General features: G+C 51.1%; 1 long non-coding RNA gene across 1 annotated transcript; it reads left to right on the plus strand.

Moving 5' to 3' along the window:
- The first annotated feature begins 6 nt into the window (after positions 1-6).
- On the plus strand, positions 7-953 carry LOC119331190. Its single transcript, XR_005160412.1, has 2 exons — positions 7-507; positions 600-953. It is a non-coding gene; the product is annotated as an uncharacterized LOC119331190 (long non-coding RNA).
- The last annotated feature ends 8,903 nt before the right edge of the window (positions 954-9,856 follow it).

A 9,856-nucleotide genomic window follows, 5' to 3' on the forward strand; every position in this document is an offset into this window, starting at 1 on the left:
ACCCCCTCTCACTCCCGCTCGGCGCGCCTCCCTCCGCAACCCCACAGCGTCGCCCCGCGACTCCCCCACACAAGCCCGACTCCCTCGTGGCGCACGCCGCCTCCCCTGGACAGCTAGATCTCGGTTGCCCCGGGGGACCCACGCCCTGCAGCTGCCGGATCTAGCTCCCGCGACGCCCGAGCACGGATCCTGCCGCATCCATCCGGCGACTTCGGTGGCTGCTCGTCCAAATCGGCCGGGATGCCGCTCCCTCCCCGACTCCCGCATGTGTGCTGCAGCGAGGCAGCAGGCGAACTGCCTCCTCTCCGGCGTGGGAGCTCGCCGGCACCGAAGTCCGGCGACTCCACCAGCGGCGCAACTCGGCAGCACGTGCCGTTCACCCCCGCGATGCGCAGGGGGCGCGTGCAGTACTTCATGGAGGCACATGCAGTTCTTGATGGATTCGGGGCTTGAGGTCATGTTGGCGTGGTTTGCATTTACATGTCCAGCACGCGTACTCACACGATGGTTAGATGGCAAGATCCCTTCCCTCTTCTGCCACTCCGACGACAGACGTTTTTGGCGGCCGATGTTGCAGCTCACTTTGCTCGTGTGTGCAGGTGTGTGTGTGTAGAGCACGTCCACGCGGCACGCGGCGATGCAGTCCGGCTGGTGCCAACGTGCACTTCCCGAGCGGGACCATGAAGTTTACTTCCTGGCGTGATGTAATTTCTTTGAATTTTCAAGTTTTGTTCACCATGTAGTTCAGTTCAGTTGCGAAACAGAAAAAAGGCACCCGATTCCAAAAAATTAACTCTATGCTGCAGCACGACGCATAGAGTTCAATTTCATGTCGGATTTGCAATGCAGTGTTGCTGCTGTGCTGTCAAAGACTCGGGTGTGTTTTGATGCAATTCCCTAGTCTCTCATCTGCAGCTCATTACCCCTCTATATGAAGTGCAATTTGTTTCATATGTCTTAAAATTCAATCGACTATATCAATACTTACAGTGCGTTTGGTCCTTGGATATGGTTCACTTTTGAGAGTGATGAGGTTCACTTGTGCAAAACATGGAGTGTGAAAACTTAGCGAAACAAAAAAAGTAATGTGGTTCACTTCAATATATGTCGCGGTTCACTCGCCATCGTCTATGCGGTCCACTCGCTTGGTCAACGCGCGTAAAAAATTAATAAGTATGAAAAAAATACAACAAAAACTCGTGAGTTTCACTTTTGATAGTGTTGCGGTTCATTTTCGGGAGTGTTGCGATCCACTCTCGTTCATAAAAAAGTTGAAAAAAAAGACAACAAAAACTTTTGCGAGAAAGTTTATGTCCGACAAAAAGAAATCATGAAGTTCACTTGACTGCCTGCTGCAGTGCGGTTTTCCATTTGAAGCAGTGCGTTCTTCTGTCCGATGAAGTATACACAATGATTTTGGTCTCGTGAAAAACAGAGTGTCCGCTTTTCGGTAAATTTAAAACTGCTCTTAAATCGTAAGGAATTAGAGAGAGTGTTCTACATGAAAAAGTTGCGTCTCGTCGATATCTTTCCAACGACATATCACTTGAATCATTTCGACAACCGGTTTGTAAAAATTTCGCGACAAACGGCCGCTGCCACTCGTCGTCCGCCGCACGATTTTCAAAATTAACTTAAAACTGTAAGGAATCTCAAAACCATTTCTACATATGGAAGTTGCGCCTTGTCCATAGCTTTCCAACGACGTATTACACGTCTTGTTTCGACAAATGGTTCAAAAACTAGAGCAAAAACAGTACCGAAAATTAAAAAAAAATGAAAAACAGAATTCCGTGATTTAGTAAATTTGAAACTGCTCTTAAACCGTAACGAATTAGAGAAAACAATAGTTATGAAAAAGATGCGCCTCAGTGATATCTATCCAACGGTGTATCATTTGCATCATTCCGACGAGCGGTTTAGAAAAAAACGCGAAAAAGCGCTCGCTGCCACTCTTTGTGGGCCGCACCGTTTTTGAAATTGCTCTTAAACCGCGGGGAAACTCGAAAAGTGTTCAACATGGCGAAGTTGCGCCTAATCCGTAGCTTTCCAACGATATATTACATGCCTCGTTCCGAACGGTTAAAAAATTAGAGCGAAAACAGTATCAAAAAAACACTACGCACATTTTTTTTGACGTGAAGTTCACTAGTCTCTGTAATGCAGTGCTCTTGCTAAAGAAAGTGCAACGCCCTCGCGTTGAGTATGCAGTGCGGAAGTGTTATCAGAATAACTATTCTGATAATATTATCAGAATAGACGAGCTATATATATATATATATATATATATATATATATATATATATATATATATATTGTTAGAGTTATATTTATGGTGGCTTTTGGCCTTTTGTATTCTGGCCTTTGGCCTTCTCTGTATATGTATATATGATGGCATTTTGCCTCTGATAATGCTAAGTTGCATATTTTCCTAACATGGTATCGAGCTTAGGTTCTTTTTTCTGCATGATTGCAACTCGTGCTGGATCCATCTAGTACTACTGCCGTTGTCTTCTTTCAGGCCGGTTGAATTTCTTCAATTCTCTCTGGCTTGGCCGTGCCGCCTGGCTGTCCTTGGTCCTCAACCAGCCGGTTCTCCTTCTCTGGCCTTCCTGTCCAGATTGAAGAGGTCGCCCGTACCTTGTCCGTTGCTTCCTGGGAGGAGCCGATATCGGAGGTCCGCATCTCCGTCCCCGCCGTCACCTCGCTCCCAGGCTAGGCTGTCGCCGCCGCCACCTCGGCTCTTTCCTCCGGTCTTGCTGCCCACCCTCCTAGTGCGCCACCGCTGCTGCCCTCCTGGCGCACCGCCGCCGCCGCCCCCCTGGTGCGCTACCGCCGCCCGTCCAGCTGGGCCGCCGCCGTCCGCCCTTCTTTTGCCCCGCACGCGATCTGGTCTAGCGCCAGCCACTGTTCCGCCGCTTCCGCCTGTTGCTCTCCCGAGCCGGCTGCCGCTTGATTTCCACTGCCCTCGCGTGCATTGACTGCGGGGTCGTGATCGATCTGCCTGCCTTGTGTGCGTGCGTGCTCCCTGCACGGGGTCACTCCTCTTGGGCCATGCTGGTGGTGGTTTACTCTGTCAATAGGCCTGCTACGTATGGGTGCCTAGCTTGAGGCCCTGTAGTTCCTTCGTTGTCTAAAAAAAGAGAGAGAAAAAAGAAAAAAAGAAAAAAGAGAGAGAGAAAAACAGGTACAATGCTTTCTGCGGGTATGCCTCCTCCCCGCTGCCCGGTGTGTTTTGACGGTGTTCCGTATATTGATCCCGTCTCACACATGCGCCTTTCTTCGGTGCTTGGTGCTCGCCCACTTGACGGTGGTGTTTGTCGCTCTACGTCGACACCTTTTGCGACATCCACCGGTACTGCCGACTTCTCTACATCGACTACTCCAGTGTCTTCCACATGCGGCTCTGTGTCGACCTCTTCTGTCGTGTCGCTGTCTGCATGTGAGATTGCACAGCTGCGATGCCTGCTTGATTCTTGGGATTCTTCACCGACAGTTTCTGCAGGTTCCGTGACTGACTCTTCCGGAAATGCGAAACCACCTTCTACCCATTCAGGTGCATCCCCATGGATTCTTGATACTGGAGCGTCTTTTCATATGACTTATGATTCTTCCACTTTGACCTTTGTCCGACCTGTTGAGTCTCATCTCCGTGTTCTTACGGCTGATGGCACTCCCCTCCATGTAGCTAGTCGAGGCACTCTTAGCACTTCTTCATTTCATGTTTCCTCTGTTGCTCATGTTCCTCGACTTACCATGCAGCTTATATCTGGTGGTCAGATTGTTGACTCTAGTTGTAGGGTTATTCTCGACTTTGATTCATGTTCTGTTCAGGATCGTCGCACGGGCGCTCTGATGGTCTCTGGGAGCTTGACTGGCTTCATCTTCCCTCCGCTGCCACGGCCTCCAGTCTCACAGCTCCTGTTGCTGCATCTACAAGCTCTTTTCAGCAGTGGCATCATCGTCTTGACCATTTATGTGGTTCACGTTTCTCGTCTTTGGTTCATCGCGGTGTTCTGGGGTCTGTCTCTGGTAATGCTTCGTTGGATTGTCTAGGTTGTAGGCTTGGCAAGCAGATTCAACTACCCCATCCTCATAGTGAGTCAGTGTTCGAGCGCCCTTTTGATCTCGTTCACTCTGATGTTTGGGGACCGGCTCCCTTCGCTTCGAAAGGGGGTCATCGGTACTATATTATCTTTATAGACAATTTTTCTCGGTACACTTGGATCTATTTCATGTCTTCTCGTAGTGAGGTCTTATCTATATACAAAAAATTTGCTGCCATGGTTCATACCCAGTTTTCCACTCCTATTCGTGTTTTTCGCGTAGATTCAGCTAGTGAGTATATCTCTCATGCGCTGCGAGGATTCCTTGCCGAGCAGGGTACTCTTGCTCAGTTTTCTTGTCTTGGTGCTCATGCTCAGAATGGTGTGATTGAGCGCAAACATCGTCACCTTCTTGAGTCGGCACGTGCAATGATGATCGCCGCCTCTCTCCCGCCTCATTTGTAGGCTGAGGCTGTTACCACTTCCACCTATCTCATCAACCTTCAGCCATCTGCTGCCCTACAGGGTGGTATTCCTCTTGAGCGTCTTTCTGGTCATTCTCTAGATTATTCGGCGCTTCATTTCTTCGGTTGTGTTTGCTATGTTTTGCTTGTCCCTCGTGAACGCACCAAAATGACCGCTCAATCTGTTGAGTGTGTCTTTCTTGCATATAGTGATGAGCATAAGGGCTATCGGTGTTGGGATCCTGTGGGTCGCCGGATGCGTATTTCTCGGGATGTCACCTTTGATGAGTCTCGTCCTTCTACCCGGGTCCATCCTCCTCGGCCTTTTCCATGGAGGACATCTCTTTTCTTACGTTTCTGGACACACCTCTCTCTGTGCCCAGTATTCCTACTCCTCGTCCCGCTGTTGCAGATCCGATGCCCTCCTCTCCTATGATTTCTTCTCCTCCCTCATCGCATGCCTCTCCACCTTCATCACCGACACCTTCGTCCTCTCCACCTTCATCACCGACACCTTCCTCTTCTCCACCTTCATCACCGATATAGTCCCCATCTCCACCTCCAGTTATTCCACCTCTTCCCTCCTTTCCTTTCCATTATACTCATCGTCGACGTGTTGTGGATGAGTCTACTGATGTGCCCTCTACTTGTAATGTGTCATCTTCCTCCTCTCAGCCGACTTATGGTCTTCGTTCTCGGCCTTGTCCGCCCCCTGATCGATATTCTCCTTCTCGCTATGGTCTTTCGACTGTTGTTGAGCCGACTTCTTATCGAGATGCTGTTGTTCATCCTGAATGGTAGTTTGCCATGGCAGAAGAGATTGCTTCCCTTGAGCGCACCGGCACATGGGATCCGGTTTCTCTTCCGCCCCATGTTCGTCCCATCACTTGTAAGTGGGTCTATAAGATTAAGACTCGCTCTGATGGTTCTCTTGAGCATTATAAAGCTCTTCTTGTGGCTCATGGCTTTCAGCAGGAGCATGGTCGTGATTATGATGAGACTCTTGCTCCTGTGGCCCATATGACAACTATTCGCACACTTCTCGCCGTGGCCTCTGTTTGTCGTTAGTTCGTGTCTCAGCTTGATGTTGAGAATGCCTTTCTTAATGGTGAGTTGCGTGAGGTAGTTTATATGCAGCCACCAACCGGGTATTCAGTTCCTGATGGCATGGTTTGTCGTCTTCGTCGCTCTCTATATGGCCTTAAGCAAGCCCCCTGCGCTTGGTTTGAGCGTTTTGCCTCAGTGGTTACTGCAGCTGGTTTTTCGCCCAGTGCTCATGATCCACCTTTCTGCTCGTTGTCGCACTCTTCTTCTTCTATATGTTGATGACATGATCATCACCGGCGATGATCTTGAGTACATTGCCTTTGTCAAGGACCGTCTCAGTGAGCAGTTTTCTATGTCTGATCTTGGTCCTCTTCGTTACTTTCTTGGGATTGAGATTTCTTCCACCTCTGATGGCTTTTTTATTTCCCAAGAAAAGTATATCCAAGATCTTCTTGCTCATGCGGCCCTTACTGATGAGCGCACTGTTGAGACTCCTATGGAGCTTAATGTTCACCTTCGTGCTTCTGATGGTGAGCCCTTGTCTGATCCAACTCGTTATCGTCATCTTGTTGGGAGTCTTGTCTATCTCGCTGTCACTCGTTCGGATATCTTCTATCCTGTTAATATCCTGAGTCAGTTTGTTTCTTCTCCTACTTCGGTTCACTATAGTCACCTTCTTCGTGTTCTACGATATCTGCGTGGCACGATCTCTCATCGTCTCTTCTTTCCTCGTTCCGGCTCGTTACAGCTCCAGGCCTATTCAGATGCTACCTGGGCTAGTGATCCTTCGGATCGCCGTTCACTTTCTGCTTACTGTGTCTTTCTTGGTGGTTCTCTCATTGCCTAGAAGACAAAGAAATAGACTGCAGTTTCCCGTTCGAGTGCAGAGGCTGAGTTACGAGCTATGGCTCTCCTCACGGCAGAGGTGACTTGGTTACGCTGGTTACTTGAGGATTTTGGTGTTACTGTTACTACACCTACTACACTCTTGTCAGACAGTACATGTGCTATCAGTATTGCGCGGGACCAGTGAAGCATGAGCTCACCAACCATATTGGTGTTGATGCTTTCTTCGTGCTCGCTAGTGTACATGACCATGTTGTTGCTCTTCAATATGTGCCTTCCGAGTTACAGCTGGCGGACTTCTTCACGAAGGCCCGGACTCGAGCGCAACATGGATTTTACCTCTCCAAACTCAGTGTTGTGGATCCACCATGAGTTTGAGAGGGGGTGTTAGAGTTATATTTATGGTGACTTTTGGCCTTTTGTATTCTGGCCTTTGGCCTTCTCTGTACATGTATATATGATGGCATTTTGCCTCTGATAATACTAAGTTGCATATTTTCCTAACACACACACACACACACACACACACACACACACACACATATATATAGGACAACACTATTCTAATCCCAGGATTAGAATAACTATTTGGATCACGACGGGCCCTATATAGACGTGATGAGGTGTTCCCGAACAGAAAACAGAAAAGAAAAAATACATCCCCCAACCCCCGTCCCGTGCGCGATCTCACGCACTCCACACCGCAACCGCCCACATCCCCCGATCCCGCGCAACCGCCCACATCCCCGGATCCCTCGCCGCCAAGCACCCTCCGCCGATCCCCACGCCGCTTCCGCGCCCTCCCAGAACCACCATGCCGCCCGGCGGCCTCCCCGTAGAGCTCCGCCGTCGCGCCCCCTACCCAAAGACTCCCGTCGCCGCGCACCCTCCCCGGGGACCCCCGCCACAGCCACCGCCCGGCAACCTCCGCCACACTCCCGAAATCGCGCCGCCACCGCTGCCACTCCTCGCGCCGATGCCCCCCACCCGCATCACCACGCACCGCATCGCACCCAGTCGATCCACACTGAGGGAGTCCTGGATTAGGGGGTGTTCGGGTAGCCGGACTATACCTTCAGCCGGACTCCAGGACTATGAAGATACAAGATTGAAGACTTCGTCCCGTGTCCGGATGGGACTTTCCTTGGCGTGGAAGGCAAGCTTGGCGATGCGGATATTCAAGATCTCCTACCATTGTAACCGACTCTATGTAACCCTAACCCTATCCGGTGTCTATATAAACCGGAGGGTTGTAGTCCGTAGGACAGAACCAACTCCATACACAACAATCATACCATAGGCTAGCTTCTAGGGTTTAGCCTCCTTGATCTCGTGGTAGATCTACTCTTGTACTACCCATATCATCAATATTAATCAAGCAGGAGTAGGGTTTTACCTCCATCGAGAGGGCCCGAACCTGGGTAAAACAAAGTGTCCCCTGTCTCTTGTTACCATCCGGCTTAGACGCACAGTTCGGGACCCCCTACCCGAGATCTGCCGGTTTTGACACCGACATTGGTGCTTTCATTGAGACTTCCTCTATGTCCTCGCCTTTAGGCCCGATGGCTCCTTCGATCTTAAACAACGATGCGGTCCAGGGTGAGACTTTTCTCCCCGGACAGATCTTCGTCTTCGGCGGCTTCGCACTGCGGGCCAATTCGCTTGGCCACCTTGAGCAGATCGAAAGCTACGCCCCTGGCCATCAGGTCAGGTTTGGAAGCCTAAACTACACGGCTGACATCCGCGGGGACTTGATCTTTGACGGATTCGAGCCACAGCCAAGCGTGCCGCACTGTCTCGACGGGCATAATATATCTCTGCTGCCGAACAACGCCTTGGAGGCCGCACATGCATCGGTTTCAACCATTGATTCGGAACCTACTGCACCGATCGAGGATCAGCGGTTGGACGCTGCCTCAGGGGCTGCGATCTCAGAAGCGATCGAGCCGAACTCCAGCCCCGCACTCTGCGTGGCCCATGACTCCAAGGAGCCGGATTCCTCTCCGAACTCCGAGCCCCCCGCACCCCTGCCAATCGAATCCGATTCGGCGCCGGTAATGGAGTTCACCGCCGCGGACATCTTTCAGCATTCGCCTTTTGGCGACATCTTGAATTCTCTTAAGTCTCTCTCTTTATCAGGAGAGCCCTGGCCGAACTACGGTCAGCAAGGGTGGGATACAGACGGTGAGGAAATTCAAAACCCACCCACCACCCACTTTGTAGCCACTGTCGACGATTTAACCGACATACTTGACTTCGGCTCCGAAGACATCGACGACATGGACGACGATATAGGAGACGAACAGGAACCAGCACCTGTAGGGCGCTGGAACGCCACCTCGTCATATGACATATACATGGTGGATACTCCAAAAGACGGAGATGGCGATGGAACAATGGGGGATGACGCCCCCAAGAAACAGCCAAAGCGCCGGCGTCAGCGGCGCCGCTCTAAATCCCGCCAAAGCAAAAACGGTGATTCCGGCATGGGAGATAATACTACCCCGGATAGCGCCGAAGAACACCCACCCCAGCAAGATTCGGCACAGGAAGATGGAGAAGCCAGCCCTCATGAGAGAGCGGCAGACCGAGAGGTCGAGGATGATAACTACACGCCTCCCTCCGAAGACGAGGCAAGCCTCGATGACGACGAATTCGTCATACCATCAGACCCCGCCGAACAAGAGCGTTTTAGACGCAGGTTTTTAGCCACGGCAAGCAGCCTCAAGAAAAAGCAGCAATAGCTTAAAGCTGCCCAAGATTTGCTAGCTGACAGATGGACTGAAGTCTTGCGGCCGAAGAGTATGAACTCGAACGCCCCTCCAAGAGTTACCCGAAGCGCAGGCCGCTACCCCGATCAGAGGAGGAAGCACCTACATCACCTGTGCACGACATGGCAGACCGGCCACCTCGTGGCCGCGACAGAGAGGCCTCTCAGCCCTCCACCCAAGCCATGCCCCGACGCTGCACAACTAAGGCACGGGAAAATGCGCCCGACCTGCAAGACATACTGGAGGACAAGGCAAGACAGACAAGATCGATCTACGGATCGCGCAGGCGCCCTACGACATGTGACAATGATCTTCACGCCGGATACAACAAATTCGGCCGGGCCGAACACAACAGACGTAGCTCTTCCGAGCTGCGTCGTGATATAGCCCAATACAGAGGCGCCGCACACCCGCTATGCTTCACGAATGAAGTAATGGATCATAAAATCCCAGAGGGCTTTAAAACCGTAAACATCGAATCATACGATGGCACCACAGACCCGGCGGTATGGATTGAGGATGATCTCCTTCACATCCACATGGCGCGCGGCGATGATCTACACACCATCAAGTACCTCCCGCTCAAACTTAAAGGACCGGCCCGGCATTGGCTTAACAGCTTGCCAGCAGACTCAATCAGTTCTTGGGAGGACCTGGAAGCCGCATTCCTCGACAACTTCCA

The sequence above is a fragment of the Triticum dicoccoides genome, chromosome 7A (assembly GCF_002162155.2).
Source record: "Triticum dicoccoides isolate Atlit2015 ecotype Zavitan chromosome 7A, WEW_v2.0, whole genome shotgun sequence".
In the NCBI taxonomy this organism is placed as follows: Eukaryota; Viridiplantae; Streptophyta; class Magnoliopsida; order Poales; family Poaceae; genus Triticum; species Triticum dicoccoides.